The 21,232-nt window shown below is 36.0% G+C and overlaps 1 protein-coding gene across 1 annotated transcript in view; it reads right to left on the bottom strand.

Annotated features, from left to right (window-relative positions):
* The window catches only part of LOC149078450 (uncharacterized), a 151,078-nt gene extending 139,188 nt beyond the window's left edge, over window positions 1–11,890 (bottom strand). Inside the window, exon 1 of the mRNA XM_089240553.1 lies at window positions 11,599–11,890. The gene's annotated coding sequence lies outside the window, so the exon portion shown is untranslated. The remainder of the gene's footprint in view (window positions 1–11,598) is intronic.
* Between the last annotated feature and the right edge of the window lie 9,342 nt (window positions 11,891–21,232).

Below are 21,232 nucleotides of genomic sequence, written 5' to 3'. Positions count from 1 at the left end.
AGTGAGGTTTTTGAAATCATTTGTTTTGTTTTTTGATTAGAAAATGTTTTAAAATTTAGAAAAAAATAATTATCTTCTATCAGCGTGTCACTTACTCTTCATTGATGTGCCATAAGTAACACTAAAAATTTCAAAAAAAGTCATATTTTTCTGCAATATTTCCCTTCCCTCAGCTGAAATTTATTTACAAAATAAAAATCAAAACAATATTATGAAAGCAACGTGTAATTTTAAAATACTGTATATTAACCATGGCTCTCAAAAACTTGGGGATTTTTAATTTTTTCTTCAATTTATATGGAAAAAATTAATGTTAAATAAAATTAAGAAGAAGCAGATTAACTCTGTTTTCACGTGTAAATGCAGGAATAGCACCAAATAATAATAATGATACGGAGAAGTTTAGAATTTTTTACTCACTTTTCTTGCCGAAATTTCCGTCACTCGACCTCCCCCCTTCCCCGAACGGTATACGTCGATGACACTTGTTTTCCCGACAGCTTTAGTCTTTTGTTACGGTTGATGCGGTGCTCATGGTTATTACGGATTATTCTTATGGAGTTTTGTGTACAACGAATATTCAAAAACCAAAAATACAGTATTCAGGAATGGAAGAGCAGAGAACTTTAGCGTGGCTATCTCTGGGGAAAATTAAGACACAACTGTCACATAACAGATGAAAGCCCAAACCACTGTGGACCCCCCCCCCCCCACACTCATTTATTGTATCTCAAGAGACGCTGAAGGCAAGGGGCATGAGGAGAAACAGGCGGGTGGAAGATGTCGTCCGTTCGTGTGAGTGGAAGTCGCGACTCTGTCAACACTCTCCGTGATCGGAAACTAAAACTATCCCATAAACATGGCAAAAAATAAATAATTAAAAAAAGGAGGACCTATAACCAAAACTTCTGCACCCATAGAGGGCCTCTCACAAGTCACAATAGTATCGGCACTCTCGTGGAAGAGAAACACTTCTTGTAATCTATGAGTGAATATCTGAACTCACTGAAGCCTATTTTTAGGCGAAAATAAAACTGATTGAATATTCGTTTTTATGTAAGCCTACAACTGCATGTAAAACTGAATGAAAAATTGTATCGTTATGAAAAATTCAACCAAATAACGAAAAAAAAAAAAAAATGTATATATACAGTATATAATTGTGTAACGAAAAAAAACACGACAGTGATATTGGCGGGGAAAATTTCTAGGATATCGCGCCAGAGTGTCGTTGCCGTTGCTATGGATTTTTAATAAATAACCAATATTTTTTTACAATTTAAAAATTTTAAACAAGTAAACATCGGTTCAAAACGATTTTTTTTCAGTATTTTCTTCAAAATCATAGAAAAAATTGAAATATTCTGTATAAAGGTTCATCTTAAACCTCCGATATATGAGAACTATATTTTGCGGCGAAGGAATACACTCTCTACCTTTCTCTTCACTGCAAAGTTAACCTGAAACAGACTATAGTGTTGTGTATGATTTTTCAGTGCTGCCATCTATATCTCAGAAGGGAAGTGAGTGATGTGTAGTGACTGTATATTTGTACTGTTTGTAGGCCTGTTGCTCTATGCGGCGAGACTTTTTAACGGGGAGATAGACTCGCATTTGCGCCTCGAAGTTGGGAACCACAGAAAACCAACTTCAGCCGACCACCACTGTGGCGACGGTGGGGCTCGAACCCGGGTCCTCGCGATGCGAGTCCGTCACTATGAATACTCGACCACCACAGCGGCAGCGGCATCTATTTAGGCTGTGGAGGCCAAGAAATGCTCTCCGATACGTTCTGTGTTAAGCCAATGTCAGGGTGTTCCCCCCAATGAGAGACCTAGACATTGGCTATGACTTTTTCATTTTTGAATTCCTATTTGAATTTTCATATTTTTGCTATCTCTTTCCAGTTCACGTAATTAATTGGTTTGCAATATTTGATTTAAAATATGGAACTTTTACAATATCATATATATATATATTGTAATAAGCTATCTCGAAGTGTATTCCGCGTACATGAAGTACGTACATCTCCCTCCTTTTATCCCAACAAACAGCTACGTACAGCTTCCGGCTCGTACTCTTGGCGTTGCGGAAATGGCAATAATAATAAAACAATAATAGGAGGGATAAAGCAGGAATAAGAAGATAAACAATAAAAAGATATTCGAACAAAAAAACTTCCATCGGAGAAGGGAAGAATAAATTATGTTCCGAAGATCACGCATAGCATTCGTGCCACGATTTTATTATAAGCCGAATAAGAAAAGAAAAAAAAAATGCCTATGATGATGATGATGATGGATGACCTTGTCCTTGTGAGCAGAAGCAGCAGCGGAAGAAGAGCTAAGACAGCTGCTGCTACAATAATAATAACAACAATTCCCCACAGAAATGAAACAAAAAAAAAAAAATGCTAGCTTTTGCGAGATGAGAGTTGCGCAGTAGCAATCTATTTCACTTAAGCATGCATTATCGGGCCGACACTTCGCTTCTATTTTATCATTATGGTAAGTGAGGCGGAGTCACACTGGAAAACGCCTTCGAAGTAAATGGATTCCCGAAGAAAATCCGGACAAACAAACACATAAAAATACATTGTTGGATTTACTTGAAGAATTTCCATGTCGAATCTAGGGGAGGGAATAAAGAATATCAATTTCCTCACTTCTCACTACATAAATAAAGCTTATAACAGAGAAGCTGGACATCTCAGAAGAGGCCATTCCGTTTTATTCGCGCATCCGAACCATCCTTTGTATATTATAACCGACGTTTCTCAATCTTTTTTAAATCCAAGGACCTCTTTTATCACCGATACATCTCTACGGAAAACTAAGGTTATAGCCCTGTTTACAAAGTCGGTATTTTAGGGGCAATAGAGAAAAAAATTCTAAAACACGTTTATACAGGGTGTCCTGTAAGTGCTAATGCGGCCTTTATTTCATCAACCGTCCGTTGTAGAGTATAGTTTCAATTTAAAAAATGCTCAAAAAGTGTTCAAAAATTACCCTTTACCAGTTTTGAGAGTAAAAATGCAGTGTGTAACAAAATAAAAAATCTAAGTTGGTCCCCCCCCCCGCCCCGTATTCTAAATTCCAATAAGAAAGTTGTTGCCCTGTCTCTCCTGGGGCCAACAGAAAAATTCCAAGTTTCTAAGTGCAATATTCGCTGAGATATTCCAATTCAAAAACCAGAGAAAAGTCGTTAAAGGACAACATAAAGGAGGAGAAAGAAGCGTCCGTTAATCTTTGCTGTTCTTTCATAACTTTTCTCTAATTTCTGAATTCAACTATCTCGGTGAATACTGCATTTAGAAACATGATTTATTACTACATCAGGAAAGACAGGGCAAGTCTTTGTCTCCTTGAACGTATAAAAATTTAGATTTTTTTATTTTGTAACACACTGTATTTTCACTCTCAAAACTACAACAGGGTAATTTTTGAACACCTTTTGAGCAATTTTTAAATTGAAATCATACCTCTACGACGGAGGGTTGATGAGATAAAGGCAACATTAGCACTTACAGGACACCCTGTATATTTGTGGCACTGAAATATCTAACACGTAGGTTTCCAACTGATGTTCTGCTGAACCTCGGGGTTCGGCAAGAGCTTTTTAGGGATTTTGTCAGGCCGTCCTCCCTAAAAGCGGGGCTCGATGCGAAAATAATTGTGGAGCCCAGAGGCGTCTCAGTAATTTCGGTGCCCCGATTTCATGTATTCTGTGGGAGAGGGGAGTCAGCACCCAAAAATTCATGCATTGAAAATTATAAAAGTAACTCATAAAGATAATTCCAGCACCGCAGAAAATTTATAATAAATGAAAGAAATAATTCCAGCACTCATGAAAATTCAGAATTCCAGAATGGATGAAAATTCAAAATATATTACAAAAAATTATCATTACTGTAAGTGCGTTACCCGGTGCGACAGCGCCTGTTGCACATCCCTAAAGGCGGCTCTGGGTTCTGTAAGAGCTTTTTAGGAGTATAGTGAATCAAACAAAAGGGCATCGGTGCATATCAAGCAGTATAGTGGCATCAAACAAAAGGACCCTCAAATATTACATTGGTCTTAAAATAGAAATATAGTATCGGATGTAAGTCAAATCCTTATACGCCCTTTATCTTTTGAACGATTGATGACAGAGAAACATGAAATCAGTAACAGTACTAACACATGAGGTTGTGATGGTATTTTTCCATATTCATATAATATTTGATCCGTTTTTCCAGAAGCCGACATCGAAATTCACAACTTCGAGATTTTTCTCAAGTTAGACAGCCCCCCTCCCCTTCCCCCAGGGGCCCGTTTAGAAGCCGTGGAAAAAGTCCTGGACTTGAAACTTTTCCATTCCGCACACATTCGGCAGAGAAACATATTTTTAATTAGAGAAAGTATTCAAATAACGTGCCCATTTTAGATATTGTGTCAAATAAAATTATATCTTGTGGTATCAAAAAAAATCACGTTATTTGGGTTCTTTTTCTAAATTGAAAATATTTACTTAATATAACCAACAGCTCAAAAGACAAAAGGGTGTATATACAAAGAATCAATATTACACCCTGTTTTTTCTTTTAGAAATATCCATGTTTGTTTAAGTCCCGTTAAGATTCGAAATAATATTATTTTAGACCATTGTTTCAAAGTGGGAACAATATCGCCCTCTAACAAAAATTATACACACGCGCGCAATCATCGTGCAATTAACTTTATAAGGTCATGCAATATTTCAACACCTATCGAGTCAAATTTGAATTAGTAGCATGTCCTCTTGTGGCACTTTGTAAACTCTACATTGAAAAATGTCACAAATGCCTGAATATAATCATCAGCTTGCAATCACTTCAAAGTCAAATTTCGACTTTGACCGTTGCTGTTGACCACTTATCCCGCTATAGAGAGAACAATTTTAACAAAAAGGGAAGAGTTCGTTCAAATTCTCGGTCTAGAGAGAGGTCTAGTGGTGATGGTACACCCAAACGTAAACCTTATTGTTGGTACCATTTCAAATTCGGTCGACAGTTGGAGCCAGACTGAACTCCAATACAAGAACACACTAGATAATGCCTAGCTAGTAAGTGGCATAAAAAATATAATAAAAATATAAAAATTGTACAAGACAAGTAGCGCCACAAGTGTTTCAGGCTTCACCGAGATCCGGTCCAATAATATCGGAGTTCGTTTCCATTTTCGAAGTCGCGAAGTCTTCAGATACCACTGTCATAGAGGACTGGGAAAAAAATCCCAATGTGTACATTCGATTTCCTTTCAATTCCCATTACATTCAATACATAAGAAAGAAGGAAAAATACCACTCAGCGGGTAAATATTATTTTCCCAAAAAGCTCAAAGCACACACCATCCGTCGAACAACATCCACACTCAGAAGAAAAACAAAACTCTATTTTAATCTAACTGGATATTGAATAAATATTCGTGGAGAAGGTCATGGCTATGAGCTGTAGAAATAATTACACCAACAACAGAGAGGAAAACAGAAAAATACCCCATTTTTATGAGGAGACGAGACTCAAAAAAGCTTAAAATCCATTTGTTATATAACGTCTTTTTTGGCGTTATGCGTATTGTACGGCATTCGGCGTCGGCGCCACATTTCAACTAAAAAAGCGTTTATTCGCTGCATAAAACGGGCTCGTAATAAAAATCTAAAGTAATGGGAAGAGAGATGTTGTGTTTGAGTGTGAAGAGAGGGAAAAGGAAAAAAAAAAATATCTGCTCTAAGGTCGAAATAAAATATTAAGAAAATGAACGTGTGTTCTAGTAAACAGCGGATGAAGGTCGGACGTTTCCTTTAACTGCATTCGGATTTATTTTCTTAACATATTTTCAACGCTCAGAGAAAATGTCCTTCAATAAGTATCATCATTACCATAATTTTTTATTTAGGGGAAGGACGTTTGTGTTTTCACAATTCTTTTTCTTTTCCATTTCTCTTCGAATGTTTATCAGACCGGGACAGTTACGCACACACACACACACCTTGTAGCCGGGTGTCTAAACGCGTATCCGAGAAATATCCACCAACAACAATTTACCGCCGGCGAATTCACCAACAACTCACCGCCAGGCAGTTCACATACAGGAAAAATCATCGGCAAGTTAATAACAGAGTGAGTGAGCAGCAACTCAGTCTTTATTCACGTGCTTGCTCACTTGCTCATTCATACATTCATTTTCTCACTTGCGCACTCACACACACTCATTCGCAGGGCCGCGACTAGAATTTTTGCCGAAACGATTTTGCCGCTCCCCCGCCCCCCACAACTTTAAAATTCGATAATTTTATAAATTTGTTCACACCGAAAACTGCTACCCCTAAATTTTTCCGCCAGATGTAGTTGCTCCCACTCACTCATTCTCTCCCTTATTCACTTACCCATTCGATCACTCACTCGATCATTCATTCAGTCAGTCACCCACTTGACTTGATCAGTTGGCCACTCATTCGATTTATCAGTCGGTCACCCACTCACTTGGTCATTTACTCTCTCATTTGGTCGCTTAATTGCGCACTTGCTCGCTCGGTCACTTCCTCACTTACTCACTCACTTGGTCACTTCCTCGCTCATTTAATTCACCAAATCACTTCCTCGCTTACTCACTCACTCATTCAATGCCTTGCTCACGCGCTTACTCATTGAACATTGAAGGGCCGGTCACTACCCACTTACTCAGTCGGTCACCCATTCACCGGCTCAGTCACTCACTCATTCGGCTACTTATTCAATCATTCGCTCACTCACATGCTCAGTCGGGCACGCACTCACTCACCAAGTCAGTCACTCACTTTTTGAATCACTAGGTCACAAACTTTTTCAATCACTCGGTCACTCACTGTTGACGAACTTTTGTCCGTGAATTTTCTGTCGACGGATAATTGCTTGTTGGTGAGAGATGTGGTGAATTTTTCGGTGAATTTTTTTTTTCTATCGGTGAATTTCGTGGCGTTGAATTTCCCTCGGTGAAATTTCTATAAATCCTCTACACGCGTTAATTTTATCTCTCTCATATTTGCAAGAATGATTTAAATTGAAGAAAACTCGTGTTGTGCCCAGTTTTATGAATTGAATTAACGTATGTCTCCCACATCACGTAGATAAGCAAAATAAATAAAAAAAAATTTACTTGCTAATTCCAGTTAAAACGTGCCTATGAAATTATTAGGTACGTCCTGTTCACGCTGCTTTATTAAACATAACAAAATCCCAAATGGTTAACACAGCCTCCTCTCTCTCTCTCTCTCAATTTTCCTTTCAATTTACTAAAAAAACAAATTCCTTTTTATCATAGTTAATGACTTTGGAAATTCCGAATTATTCCCATTCGTTCTTACAAAAAAAAAATATCTTATAAAAGAATACTTCTAATTACGTGAAAAAAAAAATGTTGAAAACAAAATGTTTTCTTAAAGACGGTATAAATATTTTTACACTTTCTCTACTTGAGGAAAGACATTACCTATAAGCGCATGCCTGAAATCCAATTTTATACTTTTACATGATATCTGCCTAAAAAAAAATCTATGGAAGAACCAAAAAAGAGTAGAGATTTTATTAATACATTATTTTCATGAATATTTAAAATCACTCGGGAATCTAATTTTGAATGATCGAAATCTGAACTTAAATAATGTAAAAAAAAATCAATAAGATTGATTAACGAAGGTCGAGAAACTATGGAGAGAAACTATTTATAGCAGTTCATTTATAGAAAACAATCGATCCCGATCTTCAATCGGGTTGAAAGCACGAATATCTGAAATTTAATCTCCATCATTTCAGACATTTTGAAAATCATAATAGAACAACGTCGCTCTGCCTCATTAAGATGTAGCAAAAAAAAAATGTGAACCCTCGTAAATTATATTCGATGCTGCAAAATAATGAAGTTATCTCAATAAATAAAATTCCAATTAAGAAAAAAGTTCAATTTAAAGTAATTTCTTATTCTCATATATTAGTTACACAGAGAAATTATTTTAAAAAAAAAATTAATCATAGAATAAAAGAATGAAAATTTTTGAATGAGTTCCAACTCATGTAAGCATTATTTTATTCTTTCTCGCTCTCTCTCTTTGTTTCTTCTTATATCGTCATTAATTGCGACTGAATTCGAAAAACAAAGAAGAATGAATATGATGAATATAAACAAGGACGTGTTTATTTTGAATATTTAGTTCATCTTTATTCAGTACAACTTGCATGAAAATATGTGAGGGAAAAAGATAAGTGTTTAAGAAAGAGGTCTTCAACCTTTTCTGATATAGCGGGCCAAATTAAACTTCCCACGAAGTTCGCGGGCCACCAAGTCATACCGTCGTATTCTTGTTATTAAGCAGGGTTAGCCAAATTTATTCAGCTCTTTTATTAAATTTGAAAATAATTTCTCTGAAATTATTCCTTTTATAAATTTGAATTTTTACTTATTTTCAAATACCTTCCTTTGCATTTTTTAATTGATTTTTTTAATTATTTTTAATTATGTTTTTAATTACTTGTTTTATTAAATCTGAAATGTACCGCGATAATTCTGAAACTATTTTTTCATTAATTTTAAATTTTCAGAAAAAATAAAATTATTTTTTTGAAAAATTCTTATTATTTTTAAGAATCCTGAAATTACTCTTGACAATTCTGAAACTGCAGTGGAAGTCCGTTATGACGACTGCTCGCAATCAGGATAAAAGTTGTCGCTATAACGGACCTCTCGTTAAAAGCGAATGCTTTTTGTAACATTAACTCTTTGACAATCACTTGCAAATCACTCGTTATATCCAGACTGCCGTTATAAGCCATACTCGTTATGACGGAATTTCACTGTATTTCTATTGGTAGTTCTGCAATTATTTCTTTTAGTAATTCTGTAACTATTTTTTCTTTTTCATCAATTACGGTCCTTTCAATGTATCGAATGCACAGCATTACTATTGGATCTGGAAAGAATGTCACAGTTCTCTAAGTATAGCACTACGACTTTCAGTAGCCAGAGCTCTTTAATGAATTTTTTGTTTTTTGGGGAATTTGATCGTTTTTCCATGTGAAGTAGCTATTTTCTAAAAATTGTCAGTGAGCCACAGCAAAAAAGCTCGAAAGGCTGTGGGTTGAAGTAGGAACTGCATAATTCTAATATTTTTGACTGCGAATCAAATAATTTTAATAATTTTTTTTTAAAAGTAAAGTAAGCTATGCAATTGCTCTATTTCATGGGGGAAAATCAAAACACATTGATAAAAAATTCTGTATGCCGACCATGGTATGGAAAATCTCAGATTTCAGATCGTCATATCAACTAGAAATCATTATTGACATCAAAAACGTTAAATGTATAATTACTAAATTGGACTCTAAGAATAGCAGAAACTTTTTTGAATTCATATCTACCAACATGGAAAGGGTCTCATAAATCCAGGAATATTGGAGACAAGAGAGAGTGATTATTTTGGAACTTTTTTGTAGAAAAACATTTTTTGACTCCTACAGGGATTTGGCTGGTGCCTAACTTTTCTTCTTTTTTTTTTGATTTGTCAAGCCCTGTCAGACATTTGTTATATTTAGTCCTCAGTTTATCTGATTCAAATTAAAAAGATGTGCTAAGAAACGTGAAGATGATGAGAAATTATAATTTCAGATGTGGCATGTTAGGTTATTGCATAAGAATAACACCATTATTACATTCTGCTGAGAGAGAGAGAGAACCTTGATTTCCATATAAAAGTCTCATAATGATGGATAATGACAAAACTGTGTGAAAAATTGGAATATCACTTTATTATTCATATGCACAATATTAATTCATAATGGGTTCCAGGTTTGACTTTGATATAATACATACCTGAAAAGCTTCTCATGAAGCTTAATCAAAATTTCAATAATTACTTACATTTCTGAAAATTTACATTTTGTATAAAATTATTTTATTTTTTTATTGTTGAAACAAAATCAGACAAGAATAGTTGAAATTTAGAAAAAATTTGGAATATCTGATATCAATAAATCATACACAAATATGGTAAAACCTGGTAAAATGACCAATATGACAACCTATAAGCTAAAGGGTCTGCAATATCTTAAGATATATCTTTTTTTGTATATGTAATACTCATTCAGAAATGGACTTTAGCATGAAGAGGCTTTGGGCAAAGCAAGAATTAGAGGAAGGGGGGTCACTGCAACTTGGATCAGAGGTGTTTGGTAAGTCAATGAATATACAACATGTTGTTTAAATTTGCAGCCCCCCCCCCCCAACTCCCGGCAAATGTCAAACTTTTGTTCTGCATGCATTTCTGTAAGGTGACCAGTAAAGCAGAGTGTCTGGGGTGGTCAATTCACAGATAGACAGATTCGACTAAACACAAACTTGTTTCAAGTTTGGCATAACTAACATCAACCACCAGTAACCCAATGCTGTGTATGATTTGTGTGTATTTCTACACACAAATTTATATAGGTATAGAAATATATAAATCCATGGTTATAACATTTTTCACAGTGCATATATAGCATAGTTCAAGATGTAACTTAGTGTGACTGTGTAATAGAATGCATCAGGTATGTAATAAACATTTTTCAAAATGACAATTAATTTCATAAATGCAAATACAAATATGCATTTTTGAAAAAAATAATAAAGCTCTTTTTAAAAAAATAATTGTAATAACTACATTGTTATACAAAGGAAAAATATTTAACGTGAGTCAAAAATATTTGTATGCATTCTAATTAGATCCCACCCAAAATAAAATAAATACCTGGTAAAAGAATAGAAAATAGAAACTAATCCAGGAATAAACTACAGCCTTTGTTACACTTCCAAAATCGTTTTAGTACAAGAAATTGATTCAGCTGACTAAGAATAAATGTATGTGAATGCCAAGTACAATAATATTTATATGCATATCTGACACCTGAATATTTTTAAAAAATTATTTACACTTCTTATTATTTATGATTATGTACATTACTGATGCAACTTATGTTAATATTATAAATCGCATTTATTTATAATTTTAACAGCAAAAATAAAACATTGAAAGGCGGAAGTTTGTAGGGAAGTAGAAAAAACGTTTTAATTAAAAAAAATAATAATTTCCGTCAAATAACTCTCAAAATAAACACTTGAAAATAATAAATAATTATTTCCCATTGTTATAAATTTTGGTGAACATGAATATAACTAAATTCCAGATCCACCAAATAAACCTAAAATCGATATACAGTAAATATAAAACTGGAGCACCCTCATTTCTCACTGATACCTCCATACACGATTGTCGGGACCGGTCTTTTTTTTTTTTACATTTTTTAACATAAATTCGGATGACAAATGTAATGTAGTGCTAAGGCATGAATAATAAAATTCTTTTAAAAGTCACACATTCAACAAATAATATTGTTGACAAAAACCACAAGAATAAGAAGAGTAAGTTTTATAAAATGACGTGCAGAGTTGTATCGTATCCATAATAACTATGCTATGAAGTAATTCGCCACCGACATGGATTGGAAAAAAGAAGAAAGAAAAACAACTACAGAATGAGATGAATTATAATTATTATAATTATAAGAATTACCTTTTCTTGTCAGTCCATTTTTTTTCGAGAGAATGATTTGATCACACGTTGCGGCGGCATCGCTCTATTAACAGCTGAAAGTTTTCTACTCTTCGCTGTGATTTTTTTGGAATATCTTCTCTCCTCTTTGTTATTGCTATTTAATCGCGGTATTTCTTAAAAGGAGGAAAATTAACTTTGCAATTCCTCCAATTTTTTAATAACACATAATAATTAAAAGATTATTATTTGTTACTGAAACCCGAAGAATATATACTTGCTTGTGGGTCCATTTACCAAGCCATGTGTGTGCGTGAATATATGTGTTAAGGGTGGGCGGAAGGATTTCACAAAAAGAACTGCTACTGCCATCTAGTAGAATTATTTCGCTCCAACAAACTCTCTTCATCGGATGCTTTTTCATAGTGAAATTTATGGATGATTCAACTATACTCAGCTGTCTGAATTATTTCTTACATTCTGAATTTTCATCAATTCTGGAATTTTTTATACCGTTAGTTCTGAATTTTTATCAATTGCATTGATTTCATTAATTATTAATTTTTCTCGATTGCTGAATTATTAATTTCGTTAAATATCCTTCGTTAATTTTCTCAGCCACCTCACTGGGCATTTTGCCTGTTGTGGTGTTGTATTTGTATTAATTTTCATCAATTCTGGAATTATTTCTCCTTAATTGTGAACCTCCATCAATTGCATGGTTATTAATTCCATTAAGTCTAAATTTTCGTCAATTCTGGAATTATTTCAGCTGATTGGTTTTGAATTTCCATTAATATATATTCTGAAATCACTTTTTCGGTTAATTTTGAATTTATGTTTGGAACTACTGTATTCTTTCATCCTTTTCGAAATTATTTCTTTCATCCTTTTCGAAATTATTTTCAAATCATCTATTCGGAAACTTCCATTAGTTTCTGAAATTGTTTCTCTCATTATTTTGAAATTACTTCCAGTGCCGAATTTCGATCAATTTTTGTGTTAAATTACATGTGAGCTTAAAATTTTTTGTATGGATATTTCTCAGCATCCCCCCCCCCCCCTGAATATTGCGGATGCTGATTTTCCTCTTCCCCACAAAATATGGAAAATCGGGCAAAAGGGAAAAAAGATTTTTGGTACCCCGAAATTGTTAAGACGCACTTGTCCCCGCTATTGTTTTCGCACCGGGCCCGAGTCTGGTGAGGGCAGCAATGCTCTCGAGTCCCAATCATAGGCGGTGATGGACGTGAAAGTCTGGGGGGGGCATGATGATGCTGATGTCAATTCACATATACGTTAGATCGGTGGACTCCATCTTTGACACTGTGGGACAATGCCATGGCCCCCACATCTTAGAGCAGGACCCCTAGGCTGGGATCCTTTTGCGGAGCCCCCGGACCGACTTTTCAAGGGTCCTTGGCCCTTCTATAGTTAATTTATAGAGTGAGAAAGTCAAAAAATGATTAGAATTGTCCCGGGCCCCAGGGCTAGAGCCCTGTTAGCCCCTCCCATGTGGGGGCCATGGGCACTGCCCCCATGCTCCCCCCTTGTATCTCCACCCATGATCCCAACGGCCCCACATCCTGCTGCTGCAGGGCCTCTAGGCCGTGATTTTTGGTGAGCCCCAAGGCCCTATTTCTCACGGGGTGCTGTTTTACAGTAAAATTTGAAAAACGAAAAATAATAAGAATCGGCTGGAGCCCTGTCAATAACGTGTAGTACTCTCAGATACGTCATTCAATCTTTCAAGTGATTGTATAGTTACTAAAATTGAAATAAAAAAGTACTTTTTATACACGATACCCTGTACCCAAAAAAATAACAATTAGAAAGTTGTTCCCTGTTTGCCCTGATGCCAACAAAAAAAAAAAAAAAAAACAATTCCACGTTTGTAAGTGTAATATTCGCCGAGATATTCGAATTCGAAAATCGGAAGAAAGCTGGGAGGAAAAAACAGCATTAAATTATGATAAACCGTTTCGCCCGCATTTTGTTGCTGTTTTTTCCGAGCTTTCCTCCGAATATTCTCATTCGAATATTGCATTGAGAAATGTGGAATTTATTATTTTTTTTTATGTTTAGCATCAGGAAACACAGGGCAAGAACTTTTTAATTGGGTTTTTGGGCCCAGGGTGTTCGTATAAGAAGTTAATTTTTCCATTTTAATAACTATACATACAACCCCTTGCAACATGAATGATATATCTGAGTTCTACAGGTTATTTGGATACTTTTCCTAATTGGAAGTATGCCTCTAGAATCAACGGTTAGTCAGTAAAATGCCTTGCGCGCTGTTACCTATGCTGGTTTCACTTTATACTGGAGTAAATTGGGCCGTGTTTAGAATACCGTCTGCCCAGCTTGGAGGCGTTCTTGCATTCTGGGAATTTTGACGGTGATCAGTCAAAGCGTAGAAAATGTGTGAGAGAAAAAACACAAACCCATTATAAAACGAAGAAATGATGTTTAAAACAGTGTTTCCAAAAGTGGGCGATATTCCTCCCCTGGTGGGCGATGAAAGCTACGGTCATAACATAGGAGCCTATGAGTTTACTTTAGTTGGGGGCGATGAGAGAAAAAAAATTCTGAAGAAGGGGGCAATGAAACAAAAAGTTTGGAAAGTGTTTTAAAGTAAAAAAAAAATTATCCTTAAAGACGAATAATTATAATAATAATCAGAAATTTTGAAATTCTCTAAATATATCTACACCGAAAATAATATAAATGATAAAAACCTAGCCCTTTTCTTAGATATAAATAAAGAGTTTGAAAAAATATCGATCATGATATATTAAATGAAAAAATTCTACAATGCAGGTTGGTTTATTTAAAGGAGAAAATTTTTAACTGGCTAACGAGTTATCCTGAAAATAGAAAGCAAAGCTGTTAAAATAAATAATACAATAAGTGATTATTAGATAATACGAAAAGGAATTCCCCTCAGGGATCAATTTTAGGGCCACTGGCATTTTTAGTATAAATAAATGATATTCATTCTTTGCAACTGCATGGGAAATTAGTTACATTTGCCGATGATGCTGCATTGAACATATCAGCTTCAAACGATCAAGTATTAAAGCAGTATACAGTAGAAGCCTCGAATCGAATTCAATATTGGCTCTATAGAAATAAACTCGATGGCCGCTTGGGACACGTAGCTATCTGATAGTGTGCTGCGCTAATTCCCGGTGCCCAGATGGTTCTGCCAAAAGTGTGATATGGGCAGGCTAGCGACGACTAGCCTATAAGCATTGGAGGTCAAAGGTCCACCCCATGTTGACAACACTTTGATATCACTCATACAAATAAACTCCAGTTAAACGTCACGAAAACAAAATACATGAAATTCCAGCTTCGAAGAAATGACGTTGACATTTCATTTCAGATAAGATATCACTCTCTAAATCGTATGGATGAGCTCTGCGATTGCCCTCAAATAGAAAAGACTGAAACCTTCAAGTATTTAGGAATAACATTCAAGTAGAGATTTGAAATGGAAAACGCGCATATAGGAATTATCTACATTGGAATAAAATATTATAATATAAGAATGAATAATTGTAACAGAATTGTAACTCCGAAATATTGTAACAGAAAATTTACAACGTTATTAAACATCCTGTCCACTATTTATTATGGCATTTGTGTATGGGGGGAGATTATGACTGTAATATCCAATTATTAAATAAAACAATAACAAAAAGGTTAAATATAATCAGGCTTAATACTCATCATCCATCAAATATCCAAATAAATGATTACAGATCAAATGCCCGTAAAACTTCTGTTTACAGATTACTACTCTTTCTTATTAAGAAATACAGATTGGTTTAAAATAAGACAAATTCAAAGAATATCAGAAATAACGAAACCCAATTTTCAACTTCTTCCTCGTAAAGCTATAATAAAAAAACAATTTATCTATTTAGGACCAAAAATTTGCAATACCTTGGATTCACACATAAAAAAAATGATAAGTGCCTGAAAAAATATAAAACTCTGATTGAAACATGTGGAAAATACGAATATCATCATATATATAAAGTTTATATAAAGAGAAACCAATATAAACACACATACTTCAAAAACCGTGGGAGTAAACCAATATATGTGTGTGCACGTGTACACACATACGTGTATATATAAAACGATGTGTTGCCACGAGAAAACATTTCCGTGTATTTTGATGGATCTGCTCTGGACGGACATAGGTCCCTTGGGGGGATCATACCCTAAGGGAGAAATTTCATAATCGTAAGAGGACGCTTCATAGGCGGAGATAGACTTGGAAATCTGGGGGGGGGGGGCACGGTCATTATTGCTGGGAGGGACGGTGATGATGTCAGTCGACTCCACGCCCCCCCCGTATATCCGCCCATGGGACGCTTGAACCCATCAAGAAGTACGATATCTGGTAACCCTATCCATATTCTAATAAAATTTCACAATGAAACTATAAACTTCTGTTTTCTTTGCTTTTGGAAACTAATGACTCAAAATGCACATGTGTTATAATCAGGGCAGTAGCGGGGGCTCGAGCGGACTTATGGGTCCGTTACCCCCAGAAATGTGAGGAAAATGACCGAAAAAAGGGAAAAAGATGGCCAAATTTATTGTTCTATTACTTTCTCCCCCCCCCCCCGAATGAAATTTCTTTCTACGGGCCTGGTTATATATAAAATCAATTATTAAAATTTTAATTTTTACAAACATGAAAAACAAGTTTTAGTGCTGCCATCTAGTATATACAAAGCGAAACAGAAAAATCTAACTACGAAAATTTAAGTAAACCACATACATGCATGAAAAGAAAATATTCTCGAGCGCAGCTTTGGATTGAATTTCGGACATTTAATAATTTTTTAAACTGATTATAAAAAAATAATTACCTTATGAGCGATCTAAATTAATGGTTGATGTACGTTTCAAGTAACTTCTGAATAGTATATAAATCAACTATGTCAAATTGATTGCGAGCGCCCCTTCCTAGATGTTTCCTATGTGCACAACCCGGAACTATGCCATGTGGATGTCTGAGCGATCCTATTGGCAAAATGTGTAGTCCGCCAGCTCTGCGGCAATTTCCAAAACGGCCACGATAACATGCGGCGCTCTAGGACGCCCGACGCTAGAGCCCATCAGCCTTCACCTGCATAGATTCGTCGCAAATAGCGACACTCGTCAACCTTTGCAGCGGGAGGTTTCTGTTGCTACGTCAGCAACCTGGGTTCTCTCTGTCGCGTTCTAGCCGAGCTCTCACAGGGCTCAATGCCGATCTGCGCACTATGTGCGAAAACAAAAAATTACGGGTTTTGGGATTCATCGGGGAGGGGGCCGCTCATTTTACTGTTTTTGTCGCGCCAACGCACATTGAATGATGACTTTAGCGCAGTATTTCATCGAGAGGGCAATATCGCCCCACCCCATAGGCTGAGCTAGACTTGAAGGCAGAATGGGATATACGGGCTTCTCCGGCCGCCTGTGCATTTAATGGTTCTGGGGTGCACGATTATGATGATGTCAATACTTTTACAATCAAACCTCGTTACGGGTCTCCCGGATAATGCGCTACTCCGCTTAGCGGGTCACTTTTTCAGAAATTCGATTGTCCCTCTACTGTTATCAAACTCCTGATATAATGCGCCTTTAAACTGGACTAAAGAGTAGTCACTTCTGTTTAAGCACCCCCCTCCCCCTCAAACATTTAAAAATGGAAATCTAAAATTCTTCATTCGGCCACTGGTGTTTTTCTCACCATTCCACAGAGCATGACTCCAATACGGGAATATTCCGCCAGCCCCCACCCACGGCCGTCTTAAGAGTACCATGGGCTCCCGGGCCAAGTGCTTTTTCGGAGGCCCTACCCGGTAAATCCTAGAAAATTTCAACCGGATCTCATTTTTGTGAGGCCCCTCCTCTCCTGAGGCCCCCGGGCCGTGCCCATGCGTTAAGACGGCACTGCCGCCCCCTAATTGCGGCCTTGTTCCCAATTGTTATCTTATCTCGATGAAAGGGGTTTTTGCTCCAATTCAATTCGTTATTTTCAAGTCAAAATCGATCGTATTTTTTTCCCCGAGAGAAGAAAAAACAAAATTATTTTAGAGCTAGGGTAAAGATTTTTTTTTTCATACATTCAAGCCCGCTTATAACGAAGTCTGATACTACGGCGTATGTGTTATAACAGATATCTTTCCCATCCCAGCGAATCCGCAATACCAAAATAATGTTAAAAACATCAAACACAACGAATAGAGTTTTGGGTGCATTCTGTCAACGCTATATAAAGCTAAATGGTAATCTCTAGCTATGGATATAGCACTGGTTCTGTCATTTACCAGAACCGTTCTATTGACCCTTCCAGCGATACAGCGGAAATCACTGAAGTAGGCTTTTTCTCCCTATTTTTCAGCAGGTATAGAGTAATAGGTGTTTCATAGAGAAATCAAAGAACCTCGACTATAATTATAGTCAATGCTAAAACTAGAGACTTTTAAGGGGGCGAGATATCTCGTCAATGCCGCTTAAAGGATCAAAGAGTGGGATCGGCATAACCATAAGTTCGTTTATGTCAGCATTTCTCAGGCAAAGCACGAATTGAGTCCCGTGCAGCGTTCGCGAGTGGGCGGGACCCAAGTGCGATAACGTTTAACACTCCCTAAGCGTAGCCGAGGGGATGCGCATATTGGAACGCGTTCCCCAGTGCACGAGCGTTTTCGGAGGCCCGGGGGGGGGGGGGAACCTTGGCATTTGGGATACATAATATCCAGGCTCCCTGTATGTTATATATTGGTTATTAAAGTTGACATTAATGAAGACATAACATTAATTAAAATATAAACTACGAGAGAATGCTGAAAAATATATATTAAAATTTAAAATGCAATACATAAAAACGTCAACACTAAAAAATAATAAAATATCAGGATTAAAATGGCAATTCGAAATTAGTGAATAATTAAAAACTATTGGAAAAATTCAGATGTTTCTGATGAATTATTCTTTAAAAAACGCTAAAGATACATAAATTAATGAAAACTATTTACATAAATTAATCAAAATTGAAAATGGATAAAAATTAACGCAAATTTAGGATGGATGAAAATTAATAAAAATTCAGGATTTATGAAAATGAATGTAAATATAGAATTTAAGAAAATTCAAAATTTTCGAATGAATCACAAAATTAATAAAATTAAATAAAGATTATTATATAATTAAGAGAAATTGGAATGAATGAAAATTCCGAAAATAATGGAATTTAATTAATGGAATTTTTCCGAAATTAATTTCCGATATTAATCCCATAATGAATGAAAATTTGGAACTTGTGAAAAGTTAAAACAAATGAAAGGATTGATAACAATTTAAAATATTAATAAATAATTCCAAAACTGTTGAAAATTCATATTTAATGAAAAACAACTATATTAATGAAACACCATAATTAGTGAAATTAATAATTAAATTTCAGATTTAATGAAAAATTATTCCTCTATCGATCGATGAAATATCATAATTAATGAATACTCGGAATTAAAGCCAAATTCAGAAATTGAATGGAAATTATTTCGTAGGCTATTAAAAAAAATAAAACTGGATTTTTTGTTCCTCTAAAAATTAATAAAAAATTATGGATGCATAAAAATTAATGAAAATTCAGAATTAATTACGATTTAAAATTTGGAAACAATCACAAAATTAGTGAAAATTCGGTGTATCAATGAGAATCTCGAAATTAATGAATCCCATAATGAATGAAAATTTAGAGCTAATGAAAAGTCAAAACCTTGGAAAGAACAATAATATTTAATAAAAATTCAGAAAGAAATAGAATAATTCAGGAACTAATTAAAGAAATAATTGATAAATACCGTGTTTATGCAAATAACGTTGATATTAAACAAAATTTTTCATAAGAGAATGCGAACTCTATCAAACCCCTACCGGATACGAAGAATCGTGCACGCGGGACACGAAAATCAGCGGCTCAACAGCAGCGCCAACGAGTGAGCGCGTACACGCGATTATAGCGTAGTGTCGCCTCGTGTCTCAGTTTGCGCTGTCCTTTTGATTTCCGTTGGCCGCAAAACGCACTGCTGCCCTGCGTCGTGTGACGAACGTTGCAAGCGTCTCCATTCGCGGTTAGCCTAACAGTTCTATGGAGCACTTACAGCAGAGATTCACAAACTTGCACCCCACTCGGGCTTCCTTGCCTAATTCAACGCTTCCAGAAAATAAAATAAAGCACCACTTCAAAGCACTGAATAGGCGCACGCATCAATATCGACAGCTTGCCTCTGACTTGTCTCGGCGACGACGACTTGAAGAACCGCTGAACTTAGGATCATAAGTCTAATACACTAAAACCTCTCTTGCGGACACCGGCGGGACAAAACAGTTCGTCATTAAAAGAGGGCTGACCGTTCGTCAGGGGTTTAAGAGGCATTCTTTTCTCATACGCGGATGTAATTATTTGGCCGTAAAAGAGGGGTGATCGCATCGGATGTGTATTCGTTAAGAGGGGTTTCACGGTATTTTCTTCGAAACCTTTGTGAATATAATTAATATTTGTAACATGCGTGGACGATTTGTTTTGGCTGTAATCAAATTTTAAAGTCTGTTTGAGGGGACTACATGCCCCCATTTTAGCGGACAACCTCTAGTCCACGGACCGTAGGTTGAAAAACGCTGCTTCAAGTGGATTCCTCACATTAACTCTTTCAGCGGTAACTACTCTCATTTCGGCGATCCCAAAATATCCCGCCTCCTTAATATCCTTACATTTCGGCAGTGACGAATCCAGCTACTGCGTTGAAGTTGCTTTCGCAGTCAAACATGTTTTCCATCCCCCCCTCCAACCTGTCGATCTACTGTCTGTGGGCGGAGCCACCTTTTGTTCAAAATCTGATAACGGAAGGAAAGAGACTTGCAGTTTTAAAATGCGTTTTTCCTTTCCCTTGGAGGTAGTATAGGATCACGTGCATACACAGCATAGATGACAGAAAACTATAGAGAGTTTTTCCTCTTCTTTGTTTTTATTATTATTATTAATTTCGGTGTTGGGGGAGGGGAAGCATTTATAAGCTCATGCAACCAGAATAAAAATATTGTTCTTGAAATTAGGTGGCACTTTCTAGAAGGTTCAGTGATTTCTACTGCGGCAGTCATAATGGGGATCGGGAAGTTTTAAAAACCGCTCAAACAATTAAACCAGAGGAGATGACATGAGGAAAACATTGGAGGGGCTGAAAATTGCCGATCGTCCCGTATATACGGGACTCAAGCGTGCACGCAGGATGAAGAAGGTGCATTGCATTATTTTTTTAGAAACTATTGGGAGGGCTCAGCTCCTTACAAAATTTATTGGGGGGGGGGGGGGAGAGCTCCAATGGCCTCAGCCCTATGTTTCGGCACGTATGGATTAAACTCAAGTATTTATCGTGTATCGGTTTTTACAAAAATCGGATATTGCTAATGTTTTTCACGTTTTGCTTGCGACTTTGTTACATTTGGGTTCGACTGAATTTTGTTTCTCATCTCAAAAAAAGAGATCAAACAACTATCATATACACATGATTTGAATATACTTTTATCTACAGAAAAGTATGAAAATTTTTTTCTGAAGAGGTGATTATTTTGGGCAATTAAAAGG

Source organism: Pholcus phalangioides, unplaced genomic scaffold (genome assembly GCF_987345545.1).
Source record: "Pholcus phalangioides strain wild (caught in Gottingen) unplaced genomic scaffold, Ppha-v1.0 ptg000013l_1, whole genome shotgun sequence".
NCBI classification, from domain to species: Eukaryota; Metazoa; Arthropoda; class Arachnida; order Araneae; family Pholcidae; genus Pholcus; species Pholcus phalangioides.
Note: the sequence above shows the minus strand (reverse complement) of the source record. Positions and strands in the feature narration are given on the sequence as shown.